Below are 20,457 nucleotides of genomic sequence, written 5' to 3' on the forward strand. Positions count from 1 at the left end.
GAATCAGTCTTGGATTGAGGTGATTCTAAGGTGTTTTGTATTTTATTTTGATTGGTTGATTTCCAGACTGTCTCCCTTTAGGATCTGTACTAAAATCCTACTGTTTTGTCTAGGGATCATCCTCCTTTTGTGCATAACAATCTTGACAACAAGCTGCCAAAAGCCATGTTTAGTTTCTGAGACTCTTAGCCACTATTTTTTGTTTCATTGTCGGCCTTTTTCACTGCTGCATTCAAATAACAAAAATACGTTGAAAGGCAAAAGGTAGTGATTTGCATATTTTTTCCTGAGATCTAGTTAATTCCTAAATGCCTATATTTATCTCTTCAGCTATGACTGCATAAACCCTGTTATATTTCTCACCCTCTTAGTTATAGCTTTCTACTCAGCTCTTCAGCCTCTTTAGCTGTGCCACCTATGATATGACAAATATCTCTTGGGAAAAGTAGCAAAACTTTGAAGTTCATTTCATTTCATTTCCTCCTTATCACTGGGATATCAATACCTAATTCCATTTAAATTTTATCAAGATGTTCCCCTATATAGCATAAGGGTTGGTCCTGTCCTATAAGGTAGTCATATATAGCTAGAAGTGGAAATTTTCTTGCTGTCTTGTTTTTAAGGGTCATAGTATTAAATTCTACTTATAATTTTCTTCTTGATACTGTGAATATGTATATTAGCTTGTTTTGTGGGTTTTTCCTAACTTTTTATAGTTATATTTAAAGACTGGTGAGAGAGATCTTGACATCTGTCTTTTTTTCTGTACTGTTTACCAATAATTCATTACCAAAATTTTACCTTTCACATAATTTTGGATCAGTGTCTTCCTCGATTCCTTTTCATTAGAAACCCAGTTAGTCATTTTCTTCTACCTGTTAAGGCACATTGAAAAGTTTTTTGTTGTTGTTGTTTTACTTGTACTTGGATAGTTCATTGTTGTTGTGTTGTTTTTATACTGGTAATATTTTTTTAGGGATTATAATTGTCCTAAATGCAATGAGATAGACAATCACTAATAGAATAGGAAAAAATTATAATAGTGTACATTTTAATCCACTAACTAGTGATACTGTTGGGTATTGATACTTATACATCTTTACTTATAAAGATGACCCTTTGAGCTAGAATCAGCACCACGTGTGTGTCAGGAGTTCTATTCATGATTCTTATTGACTTTATAACCTTGCCCACATTGCTCTAATATTTCTGAAACTCAATTTATATCCATTTTTGAATTTATTTTAGAGACAGACATAGGATTTTTTAAATAGTAATTACAGAGTTGAAAATTTGAATTGTGCATTAGAACAAAACAGTTTTTTTATGCCATTATCTTTATACATAATTATCTTTCTAAATATATATTCTGAAAAATATGTAAGAATGTAAAGAATGTCAGAAAAAACTGCAAATTTGCCAACCTAAAAAAGACAAAATAACTGTAATTTATCTACATGATGATTTTCCCAGCCTTTTTTGTATACTGAATTTTTTTGGATTCTATAAGCATCACTACCACAGCTCTTCTTTTATAATTACACAGTATTTAAGCTTTTGCTTATATTCAGTATTTCCAGAGCAGAAAATTTTATTTGTTCATGTGCCTGCTCATTCAGTCTTATTCAACTAGAAGAGAAGCAACTTCCTCTCTGTTCTGCTCTAATGGGCACACTTTGGCAAGTGTTTCTCAACAAGCTTCACCTTATTTCTCAAGGAATCAAGTGTTCTCTACGCAGGCAAAAGCTAGTAAATCAGCTGTAGTGTTAATCAGTAAAAGTAATCAGCCTCTGAAGCAAAACCTGTCAATTATAATGTGTAACAACTAGCTCTTGGATGGACTTTAAAACACAACTTAAAGAGTGAACACAGAGTTGTTCTGCTACACTATTTTTTCCACTTTATTCCAAGCAACATTAGAATTTTAGATGAGACTAGAAACAGATTCTTTGAGAGTCTGTGCACTGATGAGTCTGAAAAGGATGTAAAAAAGAATGAAAGAAGCAATGGAAATAGGTGTGAAAAAATTTTCTCTGCAATGTGATATAGCAAATGAAAATAAGCTCTGCTGTGTAATTCCAAATATGACTTTGTATGTGAAATAAAATTTATTTTTGTGGTTTATGCCATTCAAAGTTTTTCTCTAACATCCAGGTCAGTTTCTTTTGTGTAATTTCTCATCCTGTAATCAACTTCAGATTTAATGACATAATTCTATTTTTTAAAATTATTTGTTTGAATTTTCTGCACTTTATGCTTTGATGACATAGGTTTTCAAATTAATTGATTATATAAGGTACTTAATGTAGTAGAAAACCTAGAACATAAAAGCAATTTAACAATTAAAGCACTAAAGTAATTGAACAATTAATTATTAAATTAAAGAAATTAAATAAATTGTTAAAGAAATTTTTAAATAAGGTTGAAACAGGTATGTTTTGGGGGTGGTTAGAGGGGAAGAAATGAAAATCAAGAATAAAATCTACACTGATCTCATGTAATGAAGAATGAAGAAAAGTTTAGATGGGACATACATTATTTTTACCACTTTAAAAAAAAAACTTTTATCATTTAAAAATGCAATTATTGGGCTTCCCTGGTGGCGCAGTGGTTGAGAGTCCGCCTGCCAATGCAGGGGACACGGGCTCGTGCCCCGGTCTGGGAAGATCCCACATGCCACGGAGTGGCTAGGCCCGTGCGCCATGGCCGCTGAGCCTGCGCGTCCGGAGCCTGTGCTCCACAACAGGAGAGGCCACAACAGTGAGAGGCCCGCGTACCGCAAATAAATAAATAAATAAAAATGCAATTATTTTAACCAATTTTTGATAAAATAATCTCCCCAATTCTATTAGATATAAAAATGTTAATGAAAAGTGATTTATAAACTTTAAAGTCTATAAGTACTTATTTTATCAGAAATTTCTAGTAATAATCACTTATTAAAATAGCACTAAGTAATATGCAAAGACTTCTAAATATTAGATCTCTAAATATTGCTAAACCACCATGGAATAATAAAAAAATAATAACTGTGACAAAAACAGTTAACAACACCATCATTTACTATATATAACTAGTATATATATATATATTTTTGTTGTTTTTTTGGGGGGTACGCGGGCCTCTCACTGTTGTGGCCTTTCCCATTGCAGAGCATAGGCTCCGGACGCGCAGGCTCAGTGGCCATGGCTCACGGGCCCAGCTGTTCCGCGGCATGTGGGATCTTCCTGGACCGGGGCACGAACCCGTGTCCCCTGCATCGTCAGGTGGACTCTCAACCATTGCGTCACCAGGGAAGCCCTAGTATATATTTTTTGACATATGGTTTATAGTTTATATGCAAGTCTATAAGTGGCCCTTTTATATATGAAAAACAAAACATGAAAACTTTATATTAGGGTATATTGGCAATGTTCCCACTCTGAGCTTCACCTTATATGTCTATAACCCATAGGGAGCTGCAAAATATGTTTCAGGTTAAAGTACTCATATGAGTAACAGTCAGTCGGGGGAATAGGGCGATATAAAGTATGAAGAACTTTTGCTGTGGCAATCCCCTCACATTATGAGCTGCTGAAACAGCAGGTGGCGAGAGGCACTGGGAGTAGCAAAATACTAGTGTTGATCTGTGTGGCTGGTTCAAGCACGTGACAGCCCACAGGGTCTGCCTTGCCTGCTGGGACTTTATTACCTGCCTCATTATGGACTTAGCAAGAGTTAAGCTGCTAACCTATATTACCTCTAACTGGCAAGGAAAATGGAGTGTCAGAGGCAAAATCATGTATGTGACCTGTCACATTAAGACTTGATGATGGATAAAGTTCAGGAGTTGTTCTGTCGAAGTAGTTTTTCAGTTACAAATAATATCCCTCCAGCAAGGATTTAATTAAGTTATTTATTTTTGTAATCAAATGATATATGTAAAATTTGATGATCTATGTGTATAGATTTTCATGTTCAGTGTTTAGCAATTGATATCCATCATTTATACCAGCTTCCAAAAGAGGTTCATTTTCCTGATATTTTTCAACCATACATGACAGGCTCTAGGCTCTTAGAAAAATGGTCTGTAAACATCTCCTTCCAAAGAGACTAAAGTTCATCAAGAAAGTGTTTACGGATCAGATTGCCAAGTGTTTGTTTAATGATCTTATGCTTCTTAAAAAAAACCACTCATTTAAAGTATAATTTTAAAATATGTTCACTTACTCCTTAATATGATATAAAGCTTTTTTTGAAATAAGGGTAATGGAGTTTAATTCTCCATCTCTGCTGAAGTGATTGTAAACTTTTACTTCATATCGCTTCAGCATTTTCTGGCAATCCCCAAGGGTTAAGAAATGGGTCCAGATAATAGTCTAATCATAATCATTTTTCTTACTAAAATTCTTTCTTTTCACACATTTAACCATTTAGAATAGCCATAACTCATTCATTTATGTTAGTGTGTGGTTTTTAAAACCCTGAAACAGGCAGAGTCCTTTAGCAGTTTCCACTGTATCAGTCTACTCTGTGCCACTTGGAATTTAGGAATCAGCAGCTACTTTCAACATCAATTCAACAGCCCACATCCAAGGTCACAGGGTGATAAGCTTAATTATAAGACTTAAACTTCTATCATGAGACCAATAATTTTGTCTTGATTGTTAAACTCTGCAAAAATAACCTGTCTGTTCTATCTCAGCAAATGTGTTAGTTATTTACTGTTTCAACTTGCATGACTGACTGACGAACCCTAGGGACTTCTTCAAAGTCTATAACACAAGTGTTAATAACCATGCTTTAAACCTCTAACAGGAGTGTAAAATGCCTGTAAATGATGGTATATCTCAGTGTGTGTAATGTGACCAATTTATAGTATCAAAGCACAGTCTTCTAAGGCTGAATCCTATCTGTCATGTATTTAAAAATCAAAGCTCTCAAAACTCGTGTGTGAAATGAAACTTTACAAAAGGTCTAAATTATGCAAATCCCCTTGGAACTTGTGAAAATAATTTACAACTTTAAATTTTACCCCTTATTTTTTCATCAGCAATTAAAGCAACTTAATTGAAACTTAGTGAAATTTGCTATCACTTTCATATCAAATCTGTTAGAAATCTCTTCCCAAATTTCTTGAAGTTGAATAGCCTGATATCCACATCCTATACCCAAAATATTATTTAATTTCTACATCCTTCATCCTTTCATATATAGCTGGAGTAACTTGAACATGAATATCAAATAAAAAGGAAGATACTCTAGAATAGAAAAGTAGTTAGAATGTCCATTTTATGTGTTTTATAATCATTTTTTGATTCAAGCTATTTAAGTAAAATGAAAATAAACAATAAAATTAACTTGAACAAGTATTAGAAATCAAAATTAAAATTCCTCCTAAATAATTTTGTTTTCATATATTAACTATGTTAATTAAATAGATTAGAATTAGTACATTCAGAATATGATGATTGATTCCAGTTAGTAAATTAAACATTGTGGTAGACAACCTTCTCCTCTGCTTCTAGGTGATGAAAACACTTAGCAAGCCAAATGTCATGAGGCATCTCTGAAAAATGGCAAGTGGATTGGATAATATTAAAGAAGTTAACCAAATTATAAAATGTATAGGGCAGTATACTGAAAAAAGTATGACTGGTTTCACAGAAATTCCAAAACTAGAATAGGTATTTCCCAGAAAGAGGAAGGTAACTGTTTCCTAGAGATGCCATAACAAATTAACCTAAGCTTTAGGGCTTAAACTACAGAAATTTATTCTTTCATAGTTCTGGATGCTGAAAGTCCAAAATCAAGGTATTGTCAGGGCTGTACTCCCTATAAAGGGGAGAATCCACATTTTGCCTCTTCAAGCTTCTGGTGGCTGTCAGCATTCCTTAGCTGTAGTCACATTATTCTAATCTCTGCCTTTGTCTTTATGTTGCCTTCTCAGCGTTTGTGTCTTTTCTTCTTCTGTCTGTGTCTTTCTTCTATTAGAGTACTTGTCATTGGATTTAGTGTCTACCTGGATAATTCAGAATGATCCCCTCATCTCAAAATCTTCAAATTAATCAGATCTTTAAACACCTTTTTTTCCGGATAAGATAATATTCATAGATTCCAGGGATTAGGACTTGGATATATTTGAGGGGGGTGGGGGACGACCAGTATTCAGTTCAGTACAGTAACTAACAGCTACGTTTTGTAATCTTGCTTTAGAATTACTCACAAAAAATAATCATAAACACTTTCTCACTGTTCAACTCCTCTCAGAACAAGGATTTAATAAAAGGACATTTATTCTTTTAGTTATAAGTAATTATTTTAGAATTGTGGTTAGAAGACCAAGAAAATGTGCCTAGGTTTGGTTATATCCAGTACAGCAGGCATGAGGAAATCAAGATTCTAAATTATCAAATACTAAAGTCTACTCTTCAGCAATAAATTCACATTCATTGGAGGTAAGATCAAATGTATCATCTTCAGCTGTGTGTCCACATTGACATACACGACCAACAGTAGCAATCATTAAAGGAAAACTATACTGTAAATCAATAAATATCTACAAACAGGTTAAAAGATATGAAATACACACTCATTTGAGAATCACCAAAAGTTAAGAATAGTGAACAGCATGAGAGAACAATAATATAACAATCTTAACCAACAAATCATCTCATATCCAAGAATAAAGATTTAATAGAGAAAACAGAATTTTAAAAAGTTAGAATAGGGCTTTCCTGGTGGCGCAGTGGTTGAGAGTCCGCCTGCCGATGCAGGGGACACGGGTTTGTGCCCCGGTCCAGGAAGATCCCACATGCCGCGGAGCGGCTGGGCCCGTGAGCCATGGCCGCTGAGCCTGCGCGTCCGGAGCCTGTGCTCCGCAACGGGAGAGGCCACAACAGTGAGAGGCCCGCGTACTGCCAAAAGAAAAAAAAAAAGTTAGAATAAACATGATTAATGACCTCAGCAAAATGTGAGACTAAACCTCTACCACTAATAATTATAAAACTTAGGTTAAAAAATTAAACATAAATAATTGACTCTTCGAAGGCATCAGAAAACATCAAAGACAGCCAGAACTCAAGGGGCTGAGATCTCAGAGAAGAGATAAGGAGGCTGAAGAAGCCCCAGATTCACCACTGCTAATACTCCTCAGAGAATTTGATCACTTGCTGACTTCTGGAAAATATTTAAAAAGAAAGCAGTAATCAAGAGCCTCCTAAGTTCTCCACAGGCAAGGGAGAAAATAATTACATACAGTTAAGCACAACGAAGCTGCCAGGAATTGAGACATTAAAATCCTGATAAAAAAACAAAAGAGAAGAAACATAAAAACATACATGCATCTAATATTTTATATGCAATATGCTCATAAGGCATTGAACAACCCCTAATGGGCAAGTACAGGATACAAGAAATAGACAAACAAAGCAAAAAGCAGCTGTTCTATGGCTGAAAAGTTAATCAGACAATTCTGCAATATTGAGGTACTTTAAACATACTCCACTGGTTCTGTTTCTCTGAAGAACCCTGACTGACAGTCATCTCTTGTTAGCCTGGTGTTGACGGAAGGATGTAATTTATTTTTCTGATTTAGTCTTAGACAAGCACCAAATCCCTGAGTCTCAGCTATTTATTCTTCTCAGGGTCCCTGCCCCTCCCTGGATATATTTCTGGGCCTACCTTACATTTCTTTCCCTTCTCCAGGGACAGTTTTTTTTTTTTTTTCTGTTCTTTTCCTTCAGGTGCAGTATGTTCACCTCAGTGTCCAATGGCGACAGTGTTGTTCTCACCTCCGCATATCAAGACTTTGATTCCTTAGGGGAGAGAGTGGAGAAGGGACCAAGTGGAATTGCATGCCCTTCATACCACAGCCACTGGTCTTCTTTTCTAGGTCTGAGACATTAAAAGGATATTTTCTTTTAACTTCATCCAGTAATATCTGTGACACCCACTGGGGCTCAAGGAGAAAGCTGTGAAAAGGATATGGACTCCCCCAGTTTCTGTGGTCCCCGTGGGCTTCACGCATCCTCCCCAGTGTGCTCTTGATGACCACCACATCACACACCAAGCTAAATAAATTTTTCCTGGTATCCAAGTGGCTCATAAGCTATTGCCTGTGTTCAGTCTCTCCCTGGAGGCATCTCCTTAGATTTGGGATTAGTTTGTTGCCCTGCAACCTCAGTGCTTAGGTAAGTTCAAGAAAGTTCTGAACTTGTAGCTTCTCTGGCTTTTTTTCCTTTATAAGCTTGGAAGCAACACTCATTTTAGGTGGCTCATCCCTGAATAGAAGCCAGATGTCAACAATAGACTTTTTTTTTAATTTTTAATTTGTTTATTTATTTATTTTTGGCTGTGTTGGGTCTTCTTTTCTGTGCGAGGGCTTTCTCTAGTTGCGGCAAGCGGGGGCCACTCTTCATTGCGGTGCACGGGCCTCTCACTATCGCGGCCTCTCGTTGCGGAGCACAGGCTCCAGACGCGCAGGCTCAGTAGTTGTGGCCCACGGGCCTAGTTGCTCCGCGGCATGTGGGATCTTACCAGGCCAGGGCTCGAACCCGTGTCCCCTGCACTGGCAGGCAGATTCTCAACCACTGTGCCACCAGGGAAGCCCAACAATAGACTTTTAATTAAAATGATTGGACAACTTGGTTGTCATTTGTAACTAGAAAAAGAATAATCCATATCTTACATCTTGCACAAAGAAAAAAAAAATCCAGTTAGATTAGGGATACAAATGTAAAAAAAATTAAAACATACAAGTATTACTAAGAAACATGGGTGAAATTCTCTTAAATCCTGGTGTAGGGAAAGGCTTTCTAACTATAACTCAAATACAGAGGCAATAAATGAAAAGATTAATGAATTTAAACATGTAAAAATTATTTAAAGCTTTTGTATTGGGACAATCAACATAAAATAATCAACAAAACCGTCAAAATGGGAAGAAACGTTTGCAATATATAAAACAAAGAGCTAATATTTCTAGTACAGAAAAACTTAAAATTGATGCATTAAGGAGCAAAACTCTGACTGAAAATGAGAGAAAAATATATGAACAGGCAACGCAACAAAAAGATACATAATGGATTTTGAAAACGTGACAACATTTTCAAACTCATATTTGAAGAAATACAATCAAAGAACAATGAGATACTATTTCTTACTAGTGAAATTGGAAAAAAACATAAATATGAAAAAAAGAGTCTGTTGGTGAGGCTGTGCTATTAGGCATTCTCATCATTGCTGGTGGAAATACAAACGGGTATACTCCTTCTGGAAGGAATTTGATAATACCTAACAAAACTGTACATGAACTTAACTTTTGACCCAGAAATCCTACATTTAGGAATCTATCCTGAAGACGAACCTCTTACATGATAAGAATACATTTGAACAAGGTTATCTCTGTAGCATTATTTATAATTGCCAATATTGGAAATAACATAATGCCTAAATAGAAAAGAAGCCAAATAAACTACGGTAGTTTATGGTAGTTAAAGCTTTCAATCTAGGGGCTGTCACATGCCCAAATTAATAATTCATACTATGTGAAATGTCCTCACTTGAGGAATGGCTCTTGGCAATAGTTTTATTTACATCTCAATCAACATTATAAGCCTTATAATTAAAATCATAAATGATATAAGTGTGTTACATTTAGTGAAAACTGTGACTTGTTGCTATAGTGATGGGGGTGAGAGTGGGCTTTTTGGAAACAGTCTGGACTTTTGCATGAAAAGGATGTAAAGATTTAGTGACGTCTTTTAAAAATACCACCTTTTAGGGACTTTCCTGGTGGCGCAGTGGTTAAGAATCTGCCTGCCATTGCTGGGGACATGGGTTCAAGTCCTGGTCTGGGAAGATCCCACATGCTGCGGAGCAGCTAAGCCCATGTGCCACGACTACTGACCCTGTGCTCTAGAGCCCGTGAGCCACAACTACTGAAACCCACGCACCTAGAGCCCATGCTCCGCAACAAGAGAAGCCACTGCAATGAGAAGCCCTCACACCGCATAGAGTAGCCCCCACTTGCCACAACTAGAGAAAGCCTTCATGCAGCAACGAAGACCCAATGCAGCCAAAAATAAATAAAATAAATTTATAAAAAAATTTAAAAATAAAATCACCTTTTATATTTTGAAAATAGTCCTTACAAACACCTGGATGGGTAATATGAATCCTGTGAGATTTGCAGTCCTGCTGCCTAGAGATGGCACCTGAATTTTGATTCCTAAATGACTGTTTAGCCATGGGTTTCCTAGGACATTCCTTTTCTAATGTCAGTTATAAGGAAGTAGAATCTGGTCTCTGTTACTGTGTCATTTCTGCTTTAAGTGAAACTTCCCTGAGCTAGAAAGCAAGTAAGATTTTATTTTAATTTTATTGAAGCATAGTTGATTTAAAACGTGTTAATTTCTGCTGTACAGCTAAGCGATTCAGTTATATATATATTCTTTTCCATTATGGTTTATCACAGAATATTGAATATGGTATGCTGTGTTATACAATATGACCTTGTTGTTTATCCATTCTATATGTAATAGTTTGCATCTGGTAATCCAAATATCCAATCCCTCTCTCCCCCACTCATACTCCCCCTTGGCAACCACAAGTCTGTTCACTATGTCTGGAAGTCTGTTTCTGTTTCATAGACATGTTCATTTGTGTCATATGTTAGATTCCACACATAAGTGATATCATATGGTAAATGCCTTTCTCTTTCTGACTTACTTCACTTTGTATGATAATCTCTAGGTCCATCCATTTGCTGCAAATAGCATTATTTCATTCTTTTTTATGGCTGAGTAATATTCATACACACACACACACACACACACACACACACACCACATCTTCTTTATCCATCTGTCAATGGACATTTAGATTGTTTCCATGTCTTGGCTATTGTAAATAGTGTTTCTATGAACATAGGGGTGCATGTATCTTTTTGAATTATAGTTTTGTCCAGGTATATGCCCAGGAGTGGGATTGCTGGATCATATGATAGTTCTATTTTTAGTTTTTTGAGGAACACCCATACTGTTTTCCATAGTGGCTGTACCAATTTACATTCCCACCAACAGTGTAAGAGGGTTCCCCTTTCTCCATACCCTCTCCAGCATTTACTATTTGTAGACATTTTAATGATAAACATTCTGACTGGTGTGAGGTGATATGTCATTTTAGTTTTGATTTGCATTTCTCTAATAATTAGCGATGATGAGATCTTTTCATTTGCCTATTGGCCATTTGTATGTCTTCTTTGGAGACGTGTCAATTTAGGTCTTCTGCCCACTTTTTGCTTGGGTTTTTTTTTTTGTTGTTGCTATTGAACCGCATGAGCTCTTTGTATATTTTGGAAATTAAGCCCATGTCGGTCACATCATTTGCAAATATTTTCTCCCAGTCCATCAGTTGTCTTTTCATTTTATTTATGGTTTCCTTTGCTGTACAAAAGCTTGTAAGTTTAATTAGGTCCCATTTGTTTATTTATTTATTTTTTATTCCTATTGCCTTGGGAGACTGACCTAAGAAAACATATGGTATGATTTAGGTAATATAATGTTTTGCCTATGATCTCTTCTAGGAGTTTTATGGTATCATGTCTTATATTTGTCTTTAAGCCATTTTGAGTTTATTTTTGTGTATGGTGTGAGGAAGTGTTCTAACTTCATTGATTTATATGTGGCTCTCCAGCTTTCTCAATACCACTTGCTGAAGAGATTGTCTTTTCTCTATTGTATATTCTTGCTTCTTTCATTGAAGATTAATTGACCATAGGTATGTAGGTTTTTTCTTTTTATTCTGTTCCATTGATCCATATGTCTGTTTTTGTGCAAATACCATGCTGTTTTGATTACTGTAGCTTTGTAATATTGTCTGAAATCTGGGAGGGTTATGCCTCCTACTTTGTTCTTTTTCCTCAGGATTGCTTTGGCAATTCTGGGTCTTTTATGGTTCCATATAAATTTTAGGATTATTTGTTCTAGTTCTGTGAAAAATGTCATGGGTAATTTGATAGAGATCACATTAAATCTGTAGATTTCTGTGGGTAGTATGGCCATTTTAACAATATTAATTCTTCCAATCCAAGAGCATGGGGTATCTTTCCATTTCTTTGAATCATCTTCAATTTCCTTTATTAATGTTTTGTAGTTCTCAGCATATAAGTCTTTCACCTCCTTGGTGAGGTTTATTCCTAAGTATATTCTTTTTTTATGATATTTTAAGGGGGATTGTTTGTTTACATTCCCTTTCTGATATTTCATTGTTGGTGTAAAGAAATGCAACCAATTTCTCTATGTTAATCTTGTATCCTGCTACCTTGCTGAATTCATGTATCAGTTCTGGTAGTTTTTGTGTGGAGTCTTTAGGGTTTTCTATATAGAGTATCATGTTATCTTTATATAATGATAATTTTATTTCTTCCCTACTAATTTTAATAACTTTTATTTCTTTTTCTTGTCTGATCGCTGTGGCTAGGACTTCCAATACTATATTGAATAGAAGTGGTGAGAGTGGGCATCCTTGTCTTGTTCCAGATTTTAGTGGGAAGGCTTTTAGCTTTTCACCAGTGAGTAGTATATTGGCTGTGGGTTTATCCTAAATAGCTTTTATTATGTTGAGATGTGTTCCCTCTATACCCGTTTTGGTAAGAGTTTTAATCATGAATAGATGTTGAATTTTGTCAAATGCTTTTTCTGCATCTATTGAGATAATCATGTGGTTTTTGTCTTTTCTTTTGTTGATGTGGTGTATCACATTGATTGATTTGCATATGTTGAACCATCCTGTGATCCTGGGATGAATCCAACTTGGTTATGGTGTATGATCTTTTTTATGTGTTTTTGGATTTGGTTTGCTAAGATTTTGTTGAGAATTTTTGCATCTATATTCATCAAAGATATTGGCCTGTAATTTTTCTTTTGGGTAGTGTCTTTGGTTTTGGTATCAGTGTGATGGTGGCTTTGGGCTTCAATCTTTTGGAAGAGTTTGAGAAGGATCGGTATTAGTTCTTCTTTGTATGTTTGGTGGAATTCACCTGTGAAGCCATCTGGTCCTGGACTTTTGTTTGTAGGGAGTTTTTGCTTTGTTTTAAATTAGAGATTCTGTTTCATGTCTAGTGATTGGTCTGTTCAAGTTATCTGTTTCTTCTTGATTCCCTTTTGGTGGGCTGTATGCTTCTACAGAGTTGTCCATTTCTTCTAGGTTGTCAAATATGTTGGCATATAATTGTTCATAGTATTCTCTTATAGATTTTATTTGTATTTCTGCAGTATCAGTTGTGATTTCTCCTCTTTAATTTCTTATTTTGTTTGTTTGGGTTCTCTCTCTTTTCTTCTTGGTGAGCCTGGCCAGAGGTTTGTCTATTTTGTTTACCCTTTCAAAGAACAAACTCTTGGTTTTATTGATTAATATTGTTTTTTAAACTCTTTATTTCCTCTCTGATATTTATTATCTCCTTTTTTCTACTGACTTTAGGTTTTGTTTGTTATTCTTTTTCTGAGTCTTTTAGGTGTTGGGTTAGGTTGTTTATTTGAGATTTTTCTTGTTTCTTAAAGAAGGCCTTTATCACTATGAATTTCCCTCTAAGAACTGTTTTTGCTGTATCCCATAGATTTTGTATGGTTTTCTTTTCGTTGTCATTTGCCTCAAGGTATTTTTAATTGCTTCTTTGAATTCATCGTTGACCCACTGGATTTTTAGTAGCATGTTGTTTAGTCTCCATGAAATATTTTTTCTTATTTCTTTTTATGTGTTTGATTTTTAGTTTTATGCCATTGTGATCAGAAGAGATACTTGAAATAATTTCTATACTCTTATATTTGTTGAGGTTTGTTTTGTGCCCTAATATATGGTCAATCCTAGAGAATATTCCATATGCATTTGAAAAGAATGTGTATTCTGCTTTTTTTTTGGATATAATGTCCTGAAAATATCAATTAAGTCTAACTATTCTATTGTATCATTTAGGATCTCTGTTGCCTTATTTTCTGTCTAGAAGATCTGTCCGTTGATGTGAGTAGGGTGTTGAAGTCTCCTACTATTATTGTATTCCTGTCAATTTCTCCCTTTATGTCTGTTAGTACTGTTTTATTTATTTGGGTGTTCCTATACTGGGTGCATATATGTTGATAAGTATAATATCCTCTTCTTGTATTGATCCTTTTATCATTATATAGTGTCCTTCTTTATTTTTCTTTATAGCCTTTGTTTGAAAGTCTATTTGGCTGACATGAGCATTGCAAACCCCACTTTGTCATTTCCATTTGCATGAAATATCTTTTTCCATCCCCTGACTTTCAGTCTACGTATGTGCTTTGCCCTAAAGTAGGTTTCTTGTAGGCAGCATATTGTAGGCTCTTGTTTTTTATCCAATATACCACTCTGTGTCTTTTGATTGGGGCATTTAGTCCATTGACATTTAAGGTAATTACTGATAGATACGTGCTTATTGCCATTTTAAACCATTGATTTTATATTTTTCTTTGTCCCTTTTTCTTTTTGCTTTTCCTTTTGTGGTTTGATTATTTTCTTTTGTATTATGCTTGTGTTCTTTTCAGTTTTTGTGCATCTATTCTATTTTTTTGATTTGTGGTTACCCTGTTTCTCAAGTATGTTAACTCCTTCCTATATCTACTTGCTTTAGACTGGTAGTCATATAGGCTCAAATACATTCTGGAAAAAAAAAAATCTACATTTTCTTACTCCCCCCCCCCACATTTTATGATTTTGATGTCCTCTTTTACATCTTCATGTTCAGCCTTTTGCTGTTCATTGTGGTTATTACGACTTTCACAGATTTTTTTTTTTTTTAATCTGTGTACTGGCTTATTTAAGTAATTTACTTTCCAGCTGTGATTTTCTCTTTCTTATAGATTCTTACCTCTTTTCTATTTAGAGAAGACTTTTCAGTATTTCCTTTAGGATAGGTTTAGTATTGCTGTATTCTTTTAGTTTTTGCTTGTCTGAGAAATTCTTTATCTCTCCTTTTATTCTAAATGATAATCTCGCTGGGTAGAGTATCCTAGGTTGCAGATTTTTCCCTTTCAGGACTTTGAATGTATTTTGGCACTCCCTTCTGGCCTGCAACACTTCTGTAGAGAAATCAGCTGATAGACTTATAGGGGTTCCCTTGTGATTAACTCTTTGTTTTTCTCTTGCTGCCTTTAGAATCCTCTCTTTATCTTTAAATTTTGCCATTTTAATATAATATGTCTTGGTGTAGCTCTGTTTGGGTTCATCTTGTTTGGGACTTTCTGTGCTTCCTGTACCTGGATATTTGTTTCTTTCTTTAGGTTTGGGAAATTTCCAGCCTTAATTTATTCAAATACATTTTCAATCCCCTTTTCTCTTTCTTCTCCTTTTGGGATCCCTATTATGCATAGATTGGCATACTTTATACTATCCTATAGGTCTCTTACACTGTTTTTTTTTTTTTTCTTTCAATTTGGCTTTCTGTCTGCTCTTCTGATTGGATGATTTCCATTATTTTATCTTCTTCCAGATCGCTTATTCATTCTTCTGCATTATTCATTCTGCTATCCTTTGCCTTTAGCTCAGCTTTTGTCTCAGTGAATGAGTTCTCTAATTTTTCTTGGTTCCTTTTTACAGTAATCTGTATTTCTATCACTATCTTTCTTAATTCCTTCAGTATTTCTATTATCTCCTTTTTGAACTCTGTGTCTCTTAGACTGAAGAGGTCTGTTTCATTGTTTGTTCCTTCAGGGGAATTCTCTTAATTTTTAATTGGGAGTGGTTCCTCTGCTTCTTCATTTTACTTATATTTCTCTTGCTTTATGAGTTTAGGACAAACTGTTATCTACTCTGGTCTTGGAGGACTATTTTTATGTGGGAGTATCCCTGTGTAGCCTGCGTAGGTTTAGTATTTTTGGTGCGAGGGCTTTTTTTTTAGTATGGATGCCTGCTGCTTCTTTTCTCAGCATATGCTGGCCATTATCCCCTTGATAGGAGGTGTGACTGGTTTTGTGGTGACCAGAGCCTGCACTGGATATTGAGTGGGGCCTCCCCTTTGCTCTGTGGTTGTCACTGCCCTGTCCAAGACAGGGTCTGCTCCATAGTTGTTGGAGTAGAAGCCCCCAGATTCGTTTCTGAGCTGTGTTTCTGAGCTGCAGTGCAAGGTAGGTGGAATTAGAATGCTCCCACTGGGAGAGCAGCCACTGAATATTCATCCACCAGAGCTGTTCACTGGTGCGTATGCTCTGTTGTGTCACCTTTCAGCCATTGTACAGGCTCATAAAGTACACTGTTGTTGGCCCCTACCCTCAGGCCTGCTTCAACTGTGGGAGTGCTGGTAATTGGCCCTGGAATCTCTCAGGCATTGTTTGCACAAGGCCCCTAGTGAAGATCCACTGAAGTCATGTCCAAAGACTGTAGTAGTCACATACCTGGACCCACTGTGGGAGCTATGGAGGAAGCTGAGGCCCTGGCCCATCCCAGCCCACATGTGCACACACCCACAAAACCCACAGCTGCCAAGGCCAAGCCTGTCCCAGCCACAGGAACACCTGTTGTCTGCTTGGATGTCCTGCAGGTGCTGAATTTACAAAGCTGGTGGTGGAGGTATAAGTCTGTGGCTCGTGCAACCATGGGGAGAGATTTCAGCCCTGCTTCCTAAGTCATGTGGCCCCTGGGGCTCAGCTATGATTTCAGCCCCACATCTGTGAGTGGGCAACTCACTGGCACCTGCTCTCAGAGCCCACTGAGGCCGTGCCTACTGAGGTGGCGGCTGGGGCACAGGAGCCTGCTGAGGTGATGCCTGGGGCATGGGAGCCCACTGAGGTGGGAGCCTGCTGAGGTGGCAGCTAGGGCATGCAAGCCTGCCAAAGCAGAAGCCCACCGAGGTGGTGGCTGGAGAGCAGGAGCCCACTGAGGCAGTGGCTGGGGTGTGCGTTCCCAGAGCCCACAGGGCAATGGCATGGACCATCTGTGCAGGTCTCTCTCTGTTCTGCTTGCCACAAACTAGTTGTTCGATTCTCCTCTGAGCCTCTGAAGCTCCTTTCTGTCCCAGCTGATCTCCCAGCCAGTGAAGGGGCTTCTGAGGGTGCAGGAACCTTTGCTTTATTACAGCTGCCTCCCAGGGGTGCAGGTCCAGTTCCACTTCCTCTTTTTTTTTTTTTTTTCCTACTCAGTTACATGGAGATCTTTCTTGTCCTTTCAGGTGTTTGAGGTCTTATGCTAGTGTTCAGTAGGTATTCTATGAGAATTGTTCCATTTGTAGATGGATTTTTGATGTATTTTTGTGGGAGGAGGTAAGTTTTATGTCCTTCTACTCTGCCATCTTGATTCCTCCTCAGGTAAGTTTTCTGTAATCTGAGATGGCAAGAGAAAATATAATACAAGGTAGAAAATATAATACAAGGTAGAAATAATAAAATATACATATTTTTTAAAACTATCTAATATAAAAAGAATATATTCTAACATTTTAATCATGTACAATCCCAAAATAGGAGGTATGAGTGATTAAGATTTTTTTTTCTTTTTGATGAAACATATATAGAATTAAAAAGAAATTCATGTCCTCACCAACTGTAACTTTAAAATATTGACATTTTGCTATATTTGCTTTATAATTTTCCTTTTGGAAACCAAATATTAGTAATGCAGAGAAACTTTCTCATTGTTCCCCTCCTTAAACACATCAATTTGCCTTCTAAAGAAGAAATCACTCTGCTGAATTTTACCTGTATCTCCAGTTTATGTAGTCATAGTTTTACTACTTTTATATCTATCCATCAGCAGCATATAGCAGGAGCTCTATTAACTGGTCACCAGTTTAGTAGATGGTTTTCCTCACCTCTGTAAAATATTTGATTTCCATAGGATATTGAATTTTCATAGATCATAATGTACTCTCTGATAATGGGTTGTAGGATTATTAAGACTGAAGATTTTATCCTGAATCTATTTATGCCATATGGACTTCATTTAACATATGTAATTTAATTAGGTATTATGCAATGCAGGAAATACAAATAAATAATAAATAATTTTTCTACAACTAAGTTTGGAATTGAAAAATCCTCCCCCCAAAAGAAAACAACCCTCAAACAGCATGAGAAACACAACTGCATAAATTTAGGGGAACATATGTAATTCTAGAAGAATTTTATATCTAAATTGATGTGGCAATATTTTCAAATTCTTGCTCTAAAGAAAGAAAACAAACTGTCTGTAATGCTAAGTCTGAAAGCAAACTATTTATAAATGAATAAACATTTATATATTTTGAAAGAAAAATGTAAAAATACATATAAGTTTTTAATGATGCTCTACCTTTTTTTTCAATTAAGCAACAAACTATGGGTAAAAGTTAATTCAAGAAAGAATGAACATAATCTACATAATTTTATTGATTTGTTATAGTGATTCATAATATAGATATATTTTAAGTATTTTTGTGATTATTATACTTTTAGCATCTATTCTTATTATAGTGTACCAATTAATTGAATTTTATCAAATACATACATTATTCTTCCTATGCTGTATATTAGTCATTTGTTTCCTTATGGAAGAATGTTTAGTCTATTTATCTTTGCACTAACATGCAAAAGTTTCTCAGGAGCTGCTATTCTTGTCCTGACTTGGACATTAATTAATTTGCTTTTAGAATTTCTAAATTAGGTATCATATTTGCTGAAGTTTTTGACAGTTTTTTTTATAGGAAGATTAAGATATTCCCTTCCATTTCTAGTTTCCTGAACATTTCTCTTATGAGTGAATGATGAAATTTTTCTAGGTTTCTTTTCTGATTGAATAAAAATTTTTTTTGTAAACTTTTTTTTCAAAGATTGAAGCATTCTTGCATTTCTGAACTAACCTCCACTTGGAGTGGATTATTTGTGTTCCAAGTGGCTAGGATTTTGGGGGGCTATTATTTTGTTTTTATTTTAAAATCAATAGTATTAAGTGAGCCCTATATTTTTTCTTATATTGGAAGCTAGTAGTTTATGACAGTCATATCAGCCTCAGAAAATGACTTGGGTGCCTTTATATCTATTTCTATTTTGTCTTACAGAAACTGAGTCCCCCTAAAATCGAGTTGCCTTACTCAGTTTATGATTAATCTCTCTGTCTAAAACTATTCCCTTTCTTGTCCCATCTCAGTTCTCCTTAGGAATAAGAAGTATCAAAGAAAAGGGGGGGGGCTTGAAGTCAAGCAGGACCCTGTGGGGCCTTCCCAGGTACAAAGGCCCCTCTATGGCCCCCGTTTCTTGTTTGTAGAAAAAAAGGCTTAATCTCCTGGGCCTTTTCCAAGTTCCAAAGAGCAGACTCAAGCAGTTAATGATTAGGACAATAGAGTCATAAGACTCCTATTTCCTCCTGAAGGGATATAGATAACAATCTGAAGTATATCTTTGAATTGCTCTGTAGAAATTAAGACCCCCCCCCCACACCAGGTTTTGAATGGTGACTACAGGCTGACCACAAGCTCTAGACCCCAGACTGGTTGGAAGCAGAACATTGAGATTCCTGAAACATCACCCTGTTACCTAACCACCATCCAGTCAGAAGAAGGTCCATGAGCTGATCATGCATCCTACAACCCTCTCTTCTAGCACAGTCTTTATTTTATTTTTAAAAATTTTTTATTGGAGTGTAGTTGATTTACAATGTTGTGTTAGTTTCAGGTGTACAGCAAAGTGAATCAGTTATACGTGTACATATATCCACTCTTTTTTAGATTCTTTTCCCCTATAGGCCATTACAGTTTATTGAGTAGAGTTCCCTGAGCTATACAGTACTAATGGAGTCTTTAAAAACCATTACCTGAGAGCCACTGGGGAGCTAGAGTCTTACAGACATGAGCTGCCTGTTCTCCTTGCTTTGCCCCTACAAATAAACATTTTGCTGCAAACACCCACTTGTCCGAGTTTGGCTTAGTGCACTGTGGGCATACAAGTCCTTTCTTAGTAACATTATCAGGGATACTTATTTTTATAAGTATTTAGTAAATTCAGCTTTTCAATGTCTGAGTCAACTTTTTGTTGGTGTTTGTCAAAGCTTTTGGACTATTTGTTCATTCTCTTTTCTGTCAGTCAGGTACAGTCAGGTTTTCTTATCTTTAATAAATTAATAACTTTTGTTATGTCTGTCTCATCTCAGTTTTCAAAAAGCTATTGGCAAAAAATTGTGCACAGTATTCCTCTTTTTTGGTAATTTATATTGTATCTCTAATTTCCATTTCATTCCTAACATATCTGGACACCTCCTCAATTTTATTCATTTCACTTGTAGGTTTACCTATTTTATTAACATTTTCAGAGAAGGAGTTTAGATTCTGTTAACTTTTTCTTTTTTACTTACTTAATTGTCCTATTTTCTAGATTGTTTTTAATGATTAACATATATTTTCAGCCTTTCAACTATTTCTGTTATATGTATTTACATAGCAAGATTACATTCTACAGTGTTAGCAATATTCTTCAATTTGACTTGCAATACTTTTAT

This window comes from Monodon monoceros, unplaced genomic scaffold, assembly GCF_005190385.1.
Source record: "Monodon monoceros isolate NGI ecotype Baffin Bay Population unplaced genomic scaffold, NGI_Narwhal_1 Super_Scaffold_12, whole genome shotgun sequence".
NCBI lineage: Eukaryota > Metazoa > Chordata > Mammalia > Artiodactyla > Monodontidae > Monodon > Monodon monoceros.